This window comes from Medicago sativa, chromosome 6 (genome assembly GCF_051527215.1).
Source record: "Medicago sativa cultivar Bolivia chromosome 6, Bolivia_mono, whole genome shotgun sequence".
Lineage (NCBI taxonomy): Eukaryota > Viridiplantae > Streptophyta > Magnoliopsida > Fabales > Fabaceae > Medicago > Medicago sativa.
The window spans coordinates 13,398,546-13,416,916 of record NC_140754.1 but is presented as its reverse complement, the minus strand read 5'-3'; the positions used below and the strand labels follow the sequence as shown (position 1 = coordinate 13,416,916).

The window sequence follows — 18,371 nt, the reverse complement described above, 5'->3', positions numbered from 1 at the left end:
TTGTTTATAACTTTCAATTTATACATCCTATTTAAGTGATTCTGGTTTTTCTGGAAAGTGGACTTAATTGCCTTCATTTTGCACTCAAATTTCGTGGTGATTAACTAAAGATTGACAGTTTAAATTGTGTTACAAAATGGGACAAAAGTTGATGTCACTTTTTTTAGTCTTTGTCTAATAAACGGAATCAATCGGATGTTTTTCTTGTCAAATGAGACTTATATTTATTATCTAAACATTCTAAGATTACCAAAATTAAACTGAATCAATTGGATGTTTATCTTGTCAAATGAGACTTATGTATATCTTGTTTACTCAAATCCAACATCGTTTTATATTTTAATTAAATTGTCGATTTGAGGTCTGACTATTGAAAAATAGGATTTTGGGATTATTTGTGTAAAACCGCATGCACACAAGTTGTTTGAAGAATTTATTGTCATAGTATTATGCTATGATGATAATATAGTAAAGCTTAAACCTAAGCCCCTAAGTTAGTGATGAGTAAATGAACGTGTGGGTGTTTGTTTATTTACTTATCAAATTGTTAGTATTTTAAAATAGTCATGACTTTGTGAGAGATTAAAAATTAAATAAAATTATAATTATACGATGTATGATTGTTTATGGATTATTTCATGTGAATATGTGGCAGCAAGTACGTTGAAGGAAGTTGTATCCTTGAGTGCTATGAGTACTACATTGTATTATGCATCTCAAATGTCACTACATATTTGCATAATCCTATAAAAATCTGATACAAGCTAGAATGATTATGTTTAGTATGAGGTTATTGATTTAAGTGTATGTGAAGTTGAAATGATGATATGATAAATGGTATGGATTTACTTTGAAGTTCAAAAGCATATTTTGAGGATGAAAGTTATTATACATAGTGTATATTAATTATCTCAAGTATGCGAAGTATCTAAGTTGGAATAATAGATTCACCCTAGATAGGTGGATTAGTAGTCTACGACGGGACGTGTAAGAAGGGGTAAACGGGCATCGTTTATCATAGATAATCTATCTCCGTCTTACCATAAAGTTATAAGAATAAGTTAGATTATCAGAGGTTTCCCACGTTCAGTAATGTAATTAATCAAGTTAACTATGTATATGTTATCTTGAGCTTAATTAATTGTTGTATTTAAATTCTTAATTATATTTATCTTTTTAATTAAAAGTCTTGTTCAATGACGAGATTGTATTTTATCCCACTTTGGGAGGCTCACTGAGATAATCAATATCTCATCCGATGTTGGTTCAATTTTTTCACGTATATGCCTTTTCCACGCGTATCATAAGCTGGATTACAGTCAGAGTCTAGTTTAAGGTCTAATTAACTGTTGTATCTTTCCAAAGTACTCTCTATGTAAATTTCTAATGTTTTGTAAATATTCTTGAAAAGGAAGCTATTCAAGGTTATTAAATTCACGTTTTAAGTTAATAAATTTAAAGTAAACTCCCATTTGAGTGTGTGCAAGTTTTTAAATTCTTAATACTCAAATTGGGACGTTATAGCTATTATGGTAAACTGGCTTTGGAGATTGGTCTTCTGTGTTTTCTGTACATGTTGGAATGAGCTAACCTGTGTGTGTGTGGCTATAACAAACATTTTGATTTTTGTATAATGTCAGGTGATGTATCAAATGGGAAATTCGTGGATATTATTGGTTATTTATTATGAGCAGCTAATGTGATTTTTTTATATCTATGGAATATATTTATTATGTGATTTCTGTATCACTTAAGAGTGTATATTTTTTATGAGCTCGACATATCCAAAAAAGCCAGCGTCAAAACGAGATGTAAAACTAGTAACATGAACAAAGGACTTGAATAAAAGAAGATGAATCTTCAGAGAGAAGAGTTGCAATTCTGCTGTTGTAAAGAAGTTTTAGGATGTACTTCTAGAGGAGAATCTAGAATTTTGGATGAAATTCAGTAATTCTTTCACAAAGATACAAAAATATGAAACCACTGCAGATGATTTACTATTTTAGGCATCCAAACTTGAAAAAATATGGAAATCATCGGAAGGAAGACAATTTTATAAAGAGATAAAAAAATTAACTTGCGCTGTACAAGGCATAAGGAAGAATTTCAACAACATTGAAATACAAGAGAAGACAACAGTATTGAAATCCAAGTGCTGAAAATGAGGATTTCAAGTTCACAAGCTATCAAGAAGCGAAGTTTTAAGGTGAGTTTTGGAATGTCTAACCTTTTTTCTCATGTCGTTAGTGGATTGCACATTGATCTTTGTGTCAGTAGGGGGAGTAGGCGGCCTTGTAAATACAACAGTTTTGGTAGTGACATTGTGATTCACTCGTAACAGATTCTTAAGCTCTTTATATTGTATATGAAGTAGAAATGGGGAAATTGAAGAGGTTGACAAGCTCCAGAAGCAGCCAAGTCGAACGGCAAGAGAGTTTCCAATTTGCAAGATGAACTTTGTGAAGCTGTTGTTAATGTTAATCACAAGGAAGCCCATCATTTGATGGCAGAATCAGCTCAAAAATCACTAGACTAGACATAGATACAAGAAGATTAGTATCAGAATCATTGTTCCTCTCTCAAGATGATCTTCTGAAGCTGAGTATATATAGGACATTGGCTGCAGACACTTGTGAGATCCAATGGATTCTTTATCTTTTGCGTAACATAGATACAAGTTAAACTTTAATGCTACTTACCATATAAAGATCTATCCTTGAATTATATTTAAAGATCACTCATTCTCAACATAAACGCCTTGTCGCCACCCTCCAATACTAGCACAGAACACAAACAGATTGCACCATAGTCCAACACCACACTACTCACTAACCATTACCACACTAGATATAAATGCAAGTTGAAACTAAGCCCCCAATAACAAACATCCCACCCTAAAATACTTGAGTCTTCTTTCCACACTTGCAGGGGATGATTTTTTCTTAGCACTGAATGCAAATGTAAGACCTGTAATTCAACTACAACTAAATATAAGGTTTGTATTTTGTTATGATGTTTTCTTTGTTAATAAATGACTTTACAAAATGTCTTGACGTTGTCCGAAAGTTATTTTGATCTCAAAACTATTATTTTGAATGGAAAACTAGCTGAGCAATTTTACTATGTGAGATCTAGAATTGATTCACATGTGTTATTTTCTACTCTGTGTGATTGAGTATGATGTTCATAATGTTTGTTAAGCATGAATATGTTTTTGTGACTTGTGTTATGTGATATGTCAAGATTTTGTTTTTTCTTAATCTTGAGCATTTTTGTGAGTTTGGTGATTCGGGGTAGAATCAAATATGTTTTCGTCTGCAAATGAAATATTATTGGACATTTGGAGTCATTAATATTCATTCAAGGAATTTACTTGTCATTGAGATGACGTTTTGGGAATTTAGGAATATTATACCCGTTGAGAAAAGTTCCTAAAGAAAATATTAGAGAATGAATAGTGATTTTTGAGTAAGGAGGTAATTATAAGATGTTTGGGACCGGTTAGAAGTTCATCAGAGTTATATAGAACTTTATCAGTTATGTATGCCTTGAACCGTGAAAAAACCGGGTCCGGTTTATTTCCAAAACCAAAAATCTATAAATAGATGGTCATACCACCTTTTTGTCAGAAAGTCAAGATATTCTCTCTCTTCTCTCTCTCATTTCCGCAACTTTGCTTTCCTCCACCGTTTCGGGTCCGTAACTTCTTCGTTCCTTGTCCAAATCGCGCAAACGAGATATCAAAATGAAGCCCTTGACGATTCCTATCTTCTCACTCGTGATTCAAGCTCATTAGATGAGGTATTCCTCCCGTTTTTCCTCTTTTAAATCACGGTTTTGAGTATCTTATGGGTAAGGGTGCCGAGTTTTGATTTTCTTGCGTGATGTTATGTATTAATGTTGTTGGCTAAGTTCATATGAGTATAGATCTGAAAGAAAATTTAAGATCGGATCATTTTAAAGTTTTAGTGTTTTTGGAAAAGTGTTGGACTGTAAATTTTATTTGATATTTAAGCTTTAGACGAGTATATGAGTTGTTTGAACCGATTGATTTTTGAAAAATGTTGTCCGGATGAAAGTGCTCAACCGTGTAGGGGCATTTTCGCCATTTTTAAACTGTTGAAATCGCGTCGTTGAGACAGTCAAAATGGACATATGGTTCGCGACGTTCCGACGACGGATGAATTTATTGTGATTTTTTTGAAAATAATATGTGTCTGAGCTTTCGATGTAAGTGACTGCTGACACTTTCAGAATTAAAATTTTAAATGTTTGAACTGTTGAGTTGTGAAAATATTATGTCTGTGAATTTGTGTTAGGTTGACTGAGCCAAAGGCTCTGGTATGCGATGTAAACACAAAGGAGACTCTGTCGAAAATTCGTGACTCTGTCGAAAATTCGTCAGATTCATTTTATCTTATTTTGAGTGGTTTTGAAAAGAGGTTACAAAACGGATAATATTTTGGGATTCACCTGAACATGAAAAATATTTGTCAAATTTTTTGGAAATCTTTAAGGTCTCTCAGAAGACTTAGAGTATTTGAGAAAATATTTTCTTGGGTGATTTCAAGGAAAAAATACTATTTAAATTAGTTTCATCGAAGTATTTGGAAGTGTTTTAGAAACATTGTTATTTTGAGATTTGTCTTTGGAACAAAATGTTTTGAGCGGTTGAAATTTGAAAAGAGAAGTATTTTTGGAAAGAGTTTCTTTGATATACTTTTGTTAACCTTGGGTCATGAGATGACTTAATAATAATTTAAAGGATTTTGAGACGAATGTCGTGTTGGAAAATATGTTATTTATAAGTTTTTCAAAATATCGAAGTTGATCGTATTTTCGAGCGTTGCTAAGATTTCACCTAGAATGGGTAGAAATCTTTAGAGCCGATATTTACCTAAGTTATTGTATATGTTAGGATACTTAGCTCGAGGGTTTAGAGACGTTCCTGTTGTAGATACTTACGAGTGTAGAGCAATACGTTGTAAGGAATGCTCTGCTCAGGTAAGGGCACTTTCTTAAACATCATAGTTACTTAAATGCCTGGATGGTTTATGTGTTATTGTGTGTATTGTGAATATGATATGTTAAGTGGATTTTGTTTTCCCAGTGTGGGATTTGTTTGCAATCAACTTGATTATGATATGTTGATGTGCGTTGCTTTCATATGATTTGTGAATAAATATATGAAATGCATGTTGATTTATGAAATGCTGTTTGATATGAATTGAAAGATAATATGTGAACTACCAGTTGAGGCATGTTTGTATACTACATATGTTGAATGATGTGTAAGAGTTGCATTTGCACATATTGAGTGGACAATATATGCTCATGCATTTCATGGTACGTGTTAGTCAGTTGAGACACACAGGTCTTATAGTACGCGTTAGTCAGTGGAGACGCGCAGGGTGTGGACTGCCGTGAAGGAACCCACCTTAAATCTATGAGATTTATTGAGTCTTGGTTGCTCGACCATTGTGGGGGGTTTACCTCAGATGTGTCAAAATGAGGACCACATGATTGCTCGACCATTGTGGGGGGTTTACCTCAGATGTGTCAGTATGAGAATCATGAATTTCTTACCCTCTGCGGAGTGGATTATTCCGAAATCATTTGCATGTGATAGGCCAGTGGAGGTTGTATCACACATATAGAGTCTGCATTTGCTAGGCTAATTGTGCATCATTATATTTTGTGTGAGGAATGTTTATGCTGATGCCATTTACCATGCTAGTATGTTATGCCTGCAGTATTTTTGTAATCATGATGTTTTTAGATCTTGACCCTTTACATTAATTCGTGGATCGGGCTTTGCCCCATATCCAAATAGGGAGTGTGCTTTGAGGGATTAGCAAAGGCTTTGGAGGTGTAGCAGTTTGGCAGTCAGGCTTGATGCCATTGGTAGGATCTTGTACCATGTCATCCCAGTTCAGAGTTAAGGATCAGCTTAGATGTTTTACTTGTGGTGTCTTATGTTTATGTATTTTTACTCTTATTGTTTGGGCACCGCTGTAAATGATACTACCATGAGAAATAAATACTCGAACACTATTTTATGCTTTCGTAGTGCATGATTTGATATTAAAAGCTCATTGCCTAATATTGTTTTATAAAATGTGACATTTGATTCAGATTGTATTGTTGGTAATGCTTTTGATGACATGCTGTCATTACGTAATTTTTAGGACTTATTTTGACATTTTGATAGAGTTCTAAGCAATATAAAGTGTCGAGGAGCTGTTAAAAGCAACAAAATTTGAAGAACTGGAATCTGCCAATCGTACTGCGATTTTCACCATCGCAATACGATTTCTTGAAGTCAGAGAGCATGTTTTTGAAGGAGCTGGATCATAATACGATCCAACCAATCGTGATACGATTTCAAGAAGGAGCTGAAAGTAAATTAGGGTTTAATGATGTAATCGTGGTACGATTTCTATAATCGTAGTACGATTTTACGCGATCATAACTTGCCTATTTTAGCTGAAGTCAGTCTCTAACAAAGGGAATTACGATCTTGGAGAGCTAAAGTGCGATTTTAACACCCAGAAGGCTGCAGCGGAGAGGATTTCATCATCTCTAACCCAGTTTATGTATGTTTTAATTCTTCCATTGATTATGCTATTTGTAAACTCAATTATGAGTAGCTAAATCTCTTAGAGATTAGATCAGAGATGAATCTATGTAACCCTAATTGATCATATGTTGCTGTGAAACTCTATTGCTTATTAATGAATTTCTAGTTTTTATTCAATTCAATTGTTCTTAATGCTTTTTATATCCTGATCAAATATAAACATGATTTTGTGAGAACGAATGACTACTGACCATAGCTTTCGACTTAGACTTAATTGAATTGTTCTAATAAACATGGTTAGTCTAGGAATGGATAATCGTTTGTTAGTGATATTAGGTTAACGTTCATAAAACCTTCAAGGATTATTAGACCACCTAAGGAATTAGGGGCTGTAGTTTAAGAAGAGGGTCCTAACTCAAGAGATTGATTAGGGATAATTTGTTAACTATCGTGAAAATAGAGAATCATTAGTGTTATACCCTAATTTTGGACCTAAAAATACTAACTCAATGTTTCTTTTCTTGCATTTCAAGTCATTTGAACTGTCTCTGATCAATTGCATCTTTCTTTGCATCTTATTTCAATATTGTTTACAAAATTCATGAAGAAGGGTATTTTAGTCACTTCCTGCATTCAAATTCATTTTAGTCCTTGAAATTTGTTTGAGTCTTTTCAATTGGTTTGAATGGGTCCTTGTTTTAATCTCATGTTAAAATCCATTTCAAAAATTGCAATTGAAGCCATTTTTAGTCAGTTTAGCCCCTAGGGGCATTTTAGTCATTTCCAGTGTTAAGGCTCTGTTTAATCTCTTAAAATTGTCTCTGAGTCTTTTCAATCTGGCTGAATAAACTCTTGCTTTAATTCCATGTCAAAAACCATTTTAAAATTACATTTGAGTCGTTTGAGTCGTTTTAGTCCCTAGGGGCATTTTGATCTTTTCACACGAAATTTTGACAGAGAGAGGTTACTTTAAAGTACCTCATTTAAGTAATTTGTTCGTTTTAGTCCGTTTTGTTATTTTTAATCGTTTCACTTTACGTTTAGTCAAATTTACCAATTTTTAGTCCAATTTTATTTTTAATTTTTTTCTATTCTTAAAGTCCTCAAATTTCTAATAATTGCATCCAAGTCCTTTTTTGTTTCGAATTTATTTTTTAAGTCCTTTTCTTTTAATAATTGCAGAACAGTCCACATTTTGTCCAGTTTATTTTTTAGTCCTTTTAGTTATTTGCAGATTGGCCCTTTTAATTTTCAAAATTGCAGGGAAGTCCTCAAGGTCCAAATTTCAGTCCAAGTTTAGTCCAGAATATGTGGCAGGCTCCAATTGGTTATCAATAACACATGTCACCTATATAAGGGCCTAATCATCACAGTCCCATTCAGAGTGTGCCAACACATCACAAACAGAAAAGATTTTCTCTCTCCATTCAGTTGCAATCTGAAACCGAATCCTCTCAAGAACATGATGAAGATTCATCTTCATCTATGAACCCTAGTTTTCCAGAAGCACAATTCGAACAAAATTGAAGTGATTTTTGTGAGGTTCTCGGAGATTCAAAGCTGAATCTTCATCACTGAACCTGAGACACTGCAATTCCAGTGTGAATTTGCCACCAAAGCGACAAATCCATACGATCACAGTGGAGAAGAAGAGGAATTGAAGAAGGAGAATCAAGTCAGAGAAGGAGAAGAAGAATTTCCCCGGTTCAATAACAACAAATCATTTACCAGAAGCTCAGAGAAGATTCACGAAGGTCTTCTTCGTCTTCACGCTCGAATCTCCAGGTAAATTCATGAAACCTTCTCGTTTTTTCGTTCTTAAATCATCATCGAAGGCTTGTAAACATAAATAAACGGTGAATCGAAGCAGAGACTCTGAAAAGATTGAAACCGAAACCCTAGAAATGAAATCTGTGACGATTCACCGTTTATTCTGTAAATTCAAGCTCGTAATCATAACCAGTGAGGAAAATAGTGCAGATTAGGGTTTCAGTTCAAGAAGATTCGAAAAAGTTTTGAAAACCTAAAAACTGAATAGTTCAATTGTAGATCTACTCCGATCTAAGCCTCTTCTCAAGAAAATAGTTTCGAAATCATAAAGAAAAGAGAAAAAGCTTTAAGAATATGTAAGTGGTTTTTGAATCGGAGTAGGTTGAATCCCCGACGCGGCGGCGCCACCACTGGCCACCACGTCGAAGAAGGGAAGAAGATGAAGATCATAAGGTGAGAGAAGAGAGCTTCTCTCTCTAAGGTTTAACCTAGAGAGAGAAACGAGTGAGGGAAGTGAAGAAAACCGGTGTGATGTGTTTTTATAGGCTGTGAACCAGACCGGTTCACATGAACCAGTCTGGTTCACCTTGGTTCAGCCTTCCCTGCGTTTTTGACCGTTCGATCTAGGTTTAGCTTGATCTGGATCAATCCAACGCTTCTGATGCGCTTGGATGATCCAAGATCCAGCCTGTACTTGGGCTTTGGGCCTGGGTCTTTGGTTTCCTACGTTTTTTGCTAGTATTTTGCTATGTTGACACTATTTCTTGATATTTACCCCCCTGCCTTGCCTAAAGCTCTTGTAAAAATTTCTCAAAAATTTACACATGTTCTTGATATTTTTGTGATGTTTTTGTGCTTCTTGTTTACTGGAAAATCTGATAAAAAAATGTGGATGTATTTTCTTGTTTTATTCCTTAGATTTTATGTGAAAAGCTTGTGAAAATTGCTTAACTCTAATTCCAATTTCTTGATAAATGTTTGTGACCTATATCATATGGTTTTGTGAAGTTTTAGCTACTGTTTGTATGTGCTTTTACTGCATGTGTGTGAATTTTGCTTAATTGCTTGGTTTGCAAGTTGTGTTTGTGAATAAATAATGCAAATGTGTCTAAATTCACTTTAAAAATGTCAAGTTCATCATGTTGCCTTGATTCTCATCTTAAAACCAGAGTTTATGCCTTTAAAAAATAGGTTGAATTGTGAGAATTATAGGCCATATGATTCTTGCATTTTTGTGATTGAATTTTAGCTATACCTTGCATTATTTTGGCCATGTCTTGTGTCAATTCCTATGCTCTTGCTATAGTATTTTACTTGCTTTATCTTTACCATATTATACTTCATACTACTAACCATTTCATTTCATGTTTCACACATTCCATAAGCATTTCATCCTCCATCTTATATTCTTAGTCCTTAGTATTATACACTTTAATTTTTACACAAAGGCTTAGAATGTAATAACCTAGGGATTCTTGTAATTTCCTTTATGCTCTTAAATTCTTGCAAGACCATAGCATGTATCTAGGCCAATGATGTAAAGGACTATGGACTCTAATGATGTACACTGACACAAGCACCGACACATGCACACACCTCACATGGTTACTTTAGATGTATGCTTAGGATTATGCATGTTTAGATGTATGGTTAGGATTGCATGTCTAGATGAATGCTTAGGATTTACGCTTTGAAAAATCAATTTTCCAAGAAACATGAACAAACTTCACTCAAATCATTTTCTTAATAAACCTTGGGATCAAAATCCCATTGATTTTCTCTTTTATTTTCTTAATCAAATTTCAATGAAAATTAATCATACTTGACTTCCTCTTTCAAAATAACTAATCAAACCTCACCTTTTCTTAAAATCTCATGCCTTTAAGGCCTCTCAATCTCCATTCTTCAAAATTTCAATTTTCAAACTTAAAATCAACCAACAAAAACAAAAACATTTTTGGAAGAGAACTACAGTGGATTTGATCCCTTAAAAGGGTACGTAGGCAAGGAATCAAAATTCCTTCAATTCAAATAAAATAAAAACTCAAACATTCTTCTCCCTTCAATTCTTCACTTAGTAAACCTTTAGGTGTAAATATCACTTTCAAATAGCATTTAAAAATAAAGCGCACGCGTAGAAACTAAAAGACGGTTCCTATAGGATACTATAGTCGTTATGGGTGCCTAACACCTTCCCGTAGCGAAAACAACTCCCGAACCTCGATTCTCAAGGGTATTTCTTATTTTTCCCTTCCCAAGAAAAAATGAGATATCAAAGGTTAGAAAGGTTCAAACGTAATCAATGTTTGACACCCGAAAAACCAAGATAAAACAATTAGTAATAATAGGTGCAGTAACCAATTAGGGGAAACATAGAGGATTCGACAGACCTGATCTCATCTCTCTCCATATTTTCTTAATCAAATCTATTTCTCTTATTTGATTTCATAAAATCAAACCAAATCTACTGCCTAAACCAAAATAAACTTTTATACATCTTATTTTTATAACGCGATTGAATTATTGAAGTTAAAAACAGTCCTCGTGGGATCGATATTTTTACTACTTCGATAGTATTTGGTGCACTTGCCAAACGCCTATCAAGTTTTTGGCGCCGTCGCCGGGGACTGTTGAGTCATTTCAATTTGGCAATTTTATTTTTATTTAGGATTTCTGTCATTTATATTTTTGTATATATATTTATAAAAAAAAATTATGCTCTTTATTTTCTTCTCGTACTGTGCTACTAAAAAGTTTATCCAAGTTTTGCAGCTATGATAGACAGGTTACGCCTCTATGACACAGTGATAGAGCCAAACCGCAAGTGCACGACCTATCGAAGTAATAGTAGTAAGTAGAGTATCGTTCCGCTAGGGAGTTGTTCAACTTAATTAACTTTTAATGAATGATTAGAGGAGAGAAAGTTGATAAGAAAGAGTTTGATTGCTGAAGGTAAAAACAATAATAATAAAGGCCTTAGGATCATTGGTTCATCTTAATAACTAATCCTTCACTAGACAAAACCTAAACATCTAATTTCATGATTTACACACTAATTTCTAAAGACCGGTGAGAGTTTACTTCTAGCAACCAAGCCTATTTCACTGACATGATTACTAGAAGATGCATAGAGGATTGAAACTACTCTTTGTCTCAATAATTGCAAAGACTATTTCACTGTTTTGCAATTATTGTCTAGATTCACTTGTTCTAACATCAAGACTCCGCTCTCGCTTTATGAATTGATGTTTGGGATGATGGATTAACGATTATCAAACCCTCCGCTTTCGCTTCCACAGTTTGATAATTGTTAATCCACGTTAGGACGGTGAATCTAGATTAGAAATTAGGGTTACATAGAAATTAGGGTTTAGACATGTTTTGTTTAGGATTGAGTCATTAGACTCCCCAATAATCCTAAGACTAAGAAGTCTACTCACTCATGTTCATCGTAGACATGGAGGAAGAAGAGAGAAATACGGTAAAATAAATTGCAAAGAAAGTAAAAGGGAAAATAAAGACTTTTATTAAAATAATACTTGAAATAAAACAAAGTAAAGATGATTGTTTATGGTGGAGAGCTACTCTATTTATAGCTTTACATCTGACTTAGAAACTAAGCAACTAAAAGGGTAAAACGGTAAAGCTACAACTTGGGCTTGAAGAAAAGCAGCAAAACAGGTCCTGGAGACGGGCACGACCGTGCCACATGTTGGCACGGGCCGTGCCAAGCTTCTGAGTTTGGGGGAACTTATTTTTGTCCCGTATCTTCGTATTCTTGCGCTGTATTTGCTCCAGGCCTCTTTCTTTTGCTCCAAGGCACCTTCCACCATATATTTATTCCTAAAATAAAATAAAAGACAATTTGAAGTAAAATATTCTAAACTAAAATAAAATGCAATAAAATAAAATCAAATCTAAAATAAAACTAAACTAAATAAGGCAATAAATTAGACTATCTATGACTCATCAAACTCCCCCACACTTGAATCTTTGCTTGTCCTCAAGCAAAAGGCAACAAACATAGCAGCAACAAAAAGATTACTATGGCAATATTAAGAACAAATGTCTCTAGAGAAAGGCTTTGCCTCAAGTACACTAATTACAATTTCAAATACTTCTCATGAACCTATTCTACCCAACATCAAGTCTCAAGTGAGTGTGTGTGTGCAGTCCAACCCTTTTCTTGCTCCTGTATAAGACAGATATTATGAGGAATAGGTTCTATCCTTAGTGCTAAAGTAACCGAGAAAAGTCCTTTCTTCATTTCATATAAGAGTGATGGGAATTTGAGTTAAAATTTAATTTAGATTAATTTAACAATTAAGCACAAGGGGCTGCAGATGCTTAGGGGCTATCTATCCTCATAGGAAGTCTTTTTGGATGTAATTGTCCTTTCCTCCTAGATTCAAAATCACCCTAAGTAGTGCTGCAAAATTTTATCATCTCCGCGTAGGAAGTCTTTTTGGAGAGGGTGTCCTTTCCCCCTAGCATTGATGAATTTGTTTTCCTCATTTGAGGGATTTGGAACTTAAGTTCAATTAGGGAGTCACCACCACAATTTGGAAGTTAGGGATTGTCCTTTCCCCTACATGTTGGTGCCATTCTCCCGCCCCATTTAACATTAAAAAGAATATAACAATTAAGAACAATTTGATTAATTTTCCCACACAAACTTATACTACTTTTACTCTTAAGACTTTAAAGGGTCTAAGTTAACACTAAAGATAGAACGTGTTCCTTAAAATACCTATTCATACATTTACTCAAGGATTGCAACCGGGTGCTTTTCTCATTGGAGAATTTTCACATTAAAACAAGACATGGGTATAGCAAGAACATAAGAACCACAAGAAACTATTTTCATGTACAAGAGGCGACCTAAAGAAGAGACAAAACAAAAATTTTCATGCCATATTTACATTAAAAACAAGCTACTTAGTCATGCCTCTTGCTATAAAAACAAAACAAAAGAATAAAGTTCAAGGGAGTTTGGGAACACTACGACTCTAGACACTTTATTAGGCCCCCCCCCCCCCCCCACACTTAGGAGAAGCATTGTCCTCAATGATTCAAAAGGAAAAAGAAATTAAAAGAAGAAGAAGAAGTAGAAGAAGATGGAATAGAAGGGGTAGAAGAAGAAAGGGGAGGAAGAGTAAAGAGAAAGGAAGAGAGGGAAGAGGAAAGCTCACATTTTATTGAGGTCCGTAAGGAGGACCTTGGAGATTGAATTGGTGCATCATCCTTCGGAGCATTTCATTGTTTTCTTCCGACAAGCGGTTGCCCCTTTGGACATCATTTCTCAGCCCCAAAAGTTCCACACCTTGCCTTTGTTGCTCGGTGCTTATCCTCTCCACCTCAGTTTGCATCCATGCCCATCTTTCATCATTAGTAAGTTCTCCGGCATCATGGTCATGGTGCTCCTCCTCATGGTGCAAGTTAGCACCTTCTCCTTCATCATGTTGCTCAGGTACCTGTTCATTATCAACATACAACAAATTCTCCTCCACCGCGGTGTTAGTCCGAGATGGGTTAGGAAGCAAAAATAGAATAGGCACATTGAGTTTAAGGGCATATTGCATGGGTGGATGATGTGTAATGAATTTCATAGAGATTAATGTCTCTATGTTTAGCCTATTGTTGCCCTGAATTTCATTTATCCCCTCCTCCTCGCTCACTCCAAACTTCCTAGCAATGAACGTAATAACACCTCCCACCACTATGTCAGCTACAAGATTAGGCTTAGTTCCTATTGATGCGAGGTAGTCAAGTATGTAAAAACAAGTATTCACGGGATTATTAGTAAGCATAGCCCAAAGCATAAAGATTTCATCCGTCCTACATGTTCCTACTTCTTTCCTACCCCAAATGGTACAAGCCATTACTCTCTGAAGGTACCTAAGAACTGGGTTGTGGATGTTACTAGCCTTGTTGGATCGTGGAACATATTGGTTTCTACCGGTGATGCGTGTCCAAAAGCTAGCAGGGTTATAGTCTTCCGGCTTTAGAGCTTGATTCCAAGAGTCATGGATGAACCCCGCATTTGCGAAGCCCATTTCATTGCAAAAGTTTTCAAGTGACATCTCGAAATCAATATTCAAAAGCCGGAAGGAGACTCTATGATCGGGGTCATCTAAATTCAACTTATCTTTCGTAAATTGGATGGAACTTAAAAACTCATAAGTAAAATTTTCATACCCCCTCATAGGACTAAGCAGCTCACCCCATCCTAATCTATTCAGCAATTCAAAAGCATTGTCCCTAATCCCTAAAGTAGTCATAGTATGAGGATGAGGGTACCTACAAGGATGCAAAGGTTTAGAGATAAGGATTTTATACCTTTCTTTTTGGTTGTTATCCTTGAAGGTGATGCCATGATTCTTTGCCGGTGCTCTTTTCTTTGACGGTGGTCCTCCGAAAGATGTTGCCGGTTCCTTGCCACTCCTTCGTGAAGCCATTAGATCTTTGACCTTGATTTGACTTTGGGGTTTTGGTGAAGGTTAGGGTTTTGATGAGAATTTGAGTAGAAAGGGTTGGTTTTGGAGTGGGGTTGATGTTTTGGTGAGGTTTATGGTTTTAGATGTGGAGATTGGATAAGGTTTGGTGGTTTTGGGGTTAGGGTTAATGGAGATAAGGGTTTGGTGAATTATGTGGTTGGGTGGGTGAAAGATATTTTTGATTGGTGGTTTGTGTTTGGAATGAGGTTTAGAATTGATTGGGTGGAAGAATTGAGGGATTTGGTTGAGTTTTGGAGGAGTTATGAAGGTTATGGAGGTTTGGAGAGAAGTTTGAAAGATGAAAGAGGGTTGTTGTTTGTGAATGAGGAAGAAGAAAGAAAAATTTGTGGTTATATATGGTGTAGAGGTCGGGCACGGCCGTGCCACTTATTGGCACGGGCCGTGCCATCTTTCTGACTTCAATTGCCCCTTTTTTTCTTAAAAACCTGGCACGGCCGTGCCAATGCTAGCACGGGCCGTGCCACCTCTCTGATCCTGAGGGCTTCAGAATTTTTCAATTTCTTGATTTTTCTTCGAATCACACTTGGACAATTACCTACAAAACAACTTAAAACAAAGAAAAACAAAACAAAAGCAATTAAATGCGTGGGTTGCCTCCCACGAAGCTCTCTTTTAATGTCATTAGCTTGACGGTTAGAAAGAGTCCTTAGAATGGGTCAAAGATATCATATTGTGTAGATGACGCTATAAAACGTTCTTTCACAACATGATCATTAAGCATGCAACAAGAGTAAAGAGCGGGACCTTTCATAACGTTTTCCAACTCGAATCCTACCATTTTATCACTCACTTGAAAGACTATCCTACCAAGTTTAACATCAATGAGAGCTCCTGCAGTTGCAAGGAAAGGTCTACCTAGGATTATGGGGACGTCATCGTCCTCTTCAATGTCAACGACTACAAAATCAGTTGGGATGTATATCCCTTCTATCTTAACAGGTATGTCCTCGACAAATCCTACAAGTTTCATGGTAGAACGATCAGCAATTTTTAATTCCATCTCGGTAGGTTTCAACTCTCCTATCCCTATCCTTTTAAGAAGAGACAAAGGCAGCAAACTAACACTAGCTCCTAAGTCACATAAGGCTTTGTTTATGGTTTCATTACCAATTTCACATGGTATGGCAAAGCTACCTGGATCTCTAAGCTTAGGGGGTGCTTCTTGGATGATTGCACTAGTTTGCTTAGCCAAGGCTATTGTCTCATTATGCTCTATAGCCCTTTTCTTTGAAAAAATTTCCTTTAAAAACTTGGCATATAGAGGCATCCTAGACAAAGCTTCAGCAAAGGGAAGTTTAATGCAAATCTTCCTAAGTATGTTAACAAATTTTTCAAACTTACCCTCTAGTTTAAGCTTATCAGGATTTAAGGGGGATGGAGTTTTGTTTTCTTCAAGTGGTTTAGCTTCTTCTATCACAACTTTATCACCTAAGGGCTTGACATTTTCTTTCCCAATGTTTTTAACCTTAGCAAAAGTTTCGCCTAACTTACTACCCCTAAATGATATGACATTAACTTGGGCTTTGGGGTTGGCTTCGGTTTGACCAGGAAAGACTCCCGGTGTTTGGGAAGATGTAGCCACTTGTTGGGCTATTTGGGCGATTTGTGTTTCAAGCATTTTAGAGTGAGTAGCAATAGAATCAACCTTGGTATTGAGCTTGGAAAGAGAATCATTCAGAAATCCAGTTTGGTTTTTAAGTTCTTGAAGTTGTTTGTTTTGGTTGGCAATGGAGTTTTCCAACAAAATTTCCAAATTGGATTTCTGAGTGAATCTTTGGTTGTTTGCATAACCGGGTGGTGCTACTTGTCCATGGGGATTTTGGTTTTTATAAAAATTTTGATTTTGTCGCATCCCTTGGTTGTATTGAGCATAATTCATTTGCTCAACACCATTAATAGCACCACCTAGTTGGCAATCAACACCAGCATGACCAGTTATACCACATATTTCACAAGGAGGAGTAGAAGCAGAATTGATAGCACTAACATTAAATTTTTCAAGTTTTTCAGTTAGTGTATCAATTTTAGAAGCAAGGTGATCATAGTTAGAGACTTCGTGTATACCTGCCTCCTTTTTGGAGGATGAAGAACTAGTGATGGCTCTTTCGTCGGTCCACTTGTAGTGATTTTGAGCCATGTCTTCGATCAAGGCATACGCCTCCGTGTAATTCTTGTTCATAAGTGCTCCACCTGCAGCTGCATCAACAGACATCTTAGTGGTATAAGACAAGCCATTATAAAAAGTGTGGACTATAAGCCACTTCTCTAGGCCATGGTGGGGACAAAGTCTTAGCATTTCTTTGAAACGCTCCCACGCCTCATAGAGAGATTCCCCATCTTTTTGGTTGAACCGCGTAATTTGGTCTCTAAGTTTGGCGGTTTTAGATGGTGGAAAGAAACAGGCAAGGAATGCTTGCCTCATCTGGTCCCATGAAGTAATGGAACCGACTTCGAGGGAATGGAACCAAGCGCTAGCTCTATCCCTTAAGGAAAAGGGAAAGAGATGAAGTCTTAAGGCTTCTTGGTTCTCCTTCATGGTTCCACTAATTCGTAGGAAAACAGAGATGTGAAGATTGGGATCCTCAGTGGGGGATCCCGAGAATTGGTTTTGCTGCACCAAGTTAAGTAAGGCAGGCTTGATTTCAAAGTTGTCATCCTCAACCGTTGGGTACACAATAACAGCTTGTGGCTCAGCCGTAGACGGCGTTGCATACTCTTTGAGAGTGCGATTGGCCATGGCGGTGTTATTTTGTGCGTCTCTCTTTCGTCTATGCAAATACCTTTCGATCTCGTTGATTATTACAACTCGATTTCTAGTTTTTCGCATAAAAAAAAATGAGAACCCAAGAAGTTAATAATGACAGAAAAATAAAAAGTTAAAAATAAAAATAAAAAGAAAAGAGAAAGAAGAAGAGAATTCTAATCACTAAGAAAAAGCTAATTAAATTAGTTAACTCCCCGGCAGCGGCGCCAAAAACTTGATAGAGCCAAACCGCAAGTGCACGGCCTATCGAAGTAATAGTAGTAAGTAGAGTATCGTTCCGCTAGGGAGTTGTTCAACTTAATTAACTTTTAATGAATGATTAGAGGAGAGAAAGTTGATAAGAAAGAGTTTGATTGCTGAAGGTAAAAACAATAATAATAAAGGCCTTAGGATCATTGGTTCATCTTAATAACTAATCCTTCACTAGACAAAACCTAAACATCTAATTTCATGATTTACACACTAATTTCTAAAGACCGGTGAGAGTTTACTTCTAGCAACCAAGCCTATTTCACTGACATGATTACTAGAAGATGCATAGAGGATTGAAACTACTCTTTGTCTCAATAATTGCAAAGACTATTTCACTGTTTTGCAATTATTGTCTAGATTCACTTGTTCTAACATCAAGACTCCGCTCTCGCTTTATGAATTGATGTTTGGGATGATGGATTAACGATTATCAAACCCTCCGCTTTCGCTTCCACAGTTTGATAATTGTTAATCCACGTTAAGACGG

At 35.9% G+C, this 18,371-nt stretch overlaps 1 non-coding gene across 1 annotated transcript; it reads left to right on the top strand.

The window, feature by feature from the left end:
* The first annotated feature begins 17,135 nt into the window (after positions 1-17,135).
* Positions 17,136-17,242, top strand: LOC146912999 (small nucleolar RNA R71). The gene has a single exon (XR_015017038.1). It is a non-coding gene; the product is annotated as a small nucleolar RNA R71 (small nucleolar RNA).
* Positions 17,243-18,371: the final 1,129 nt, after the last annotated feature.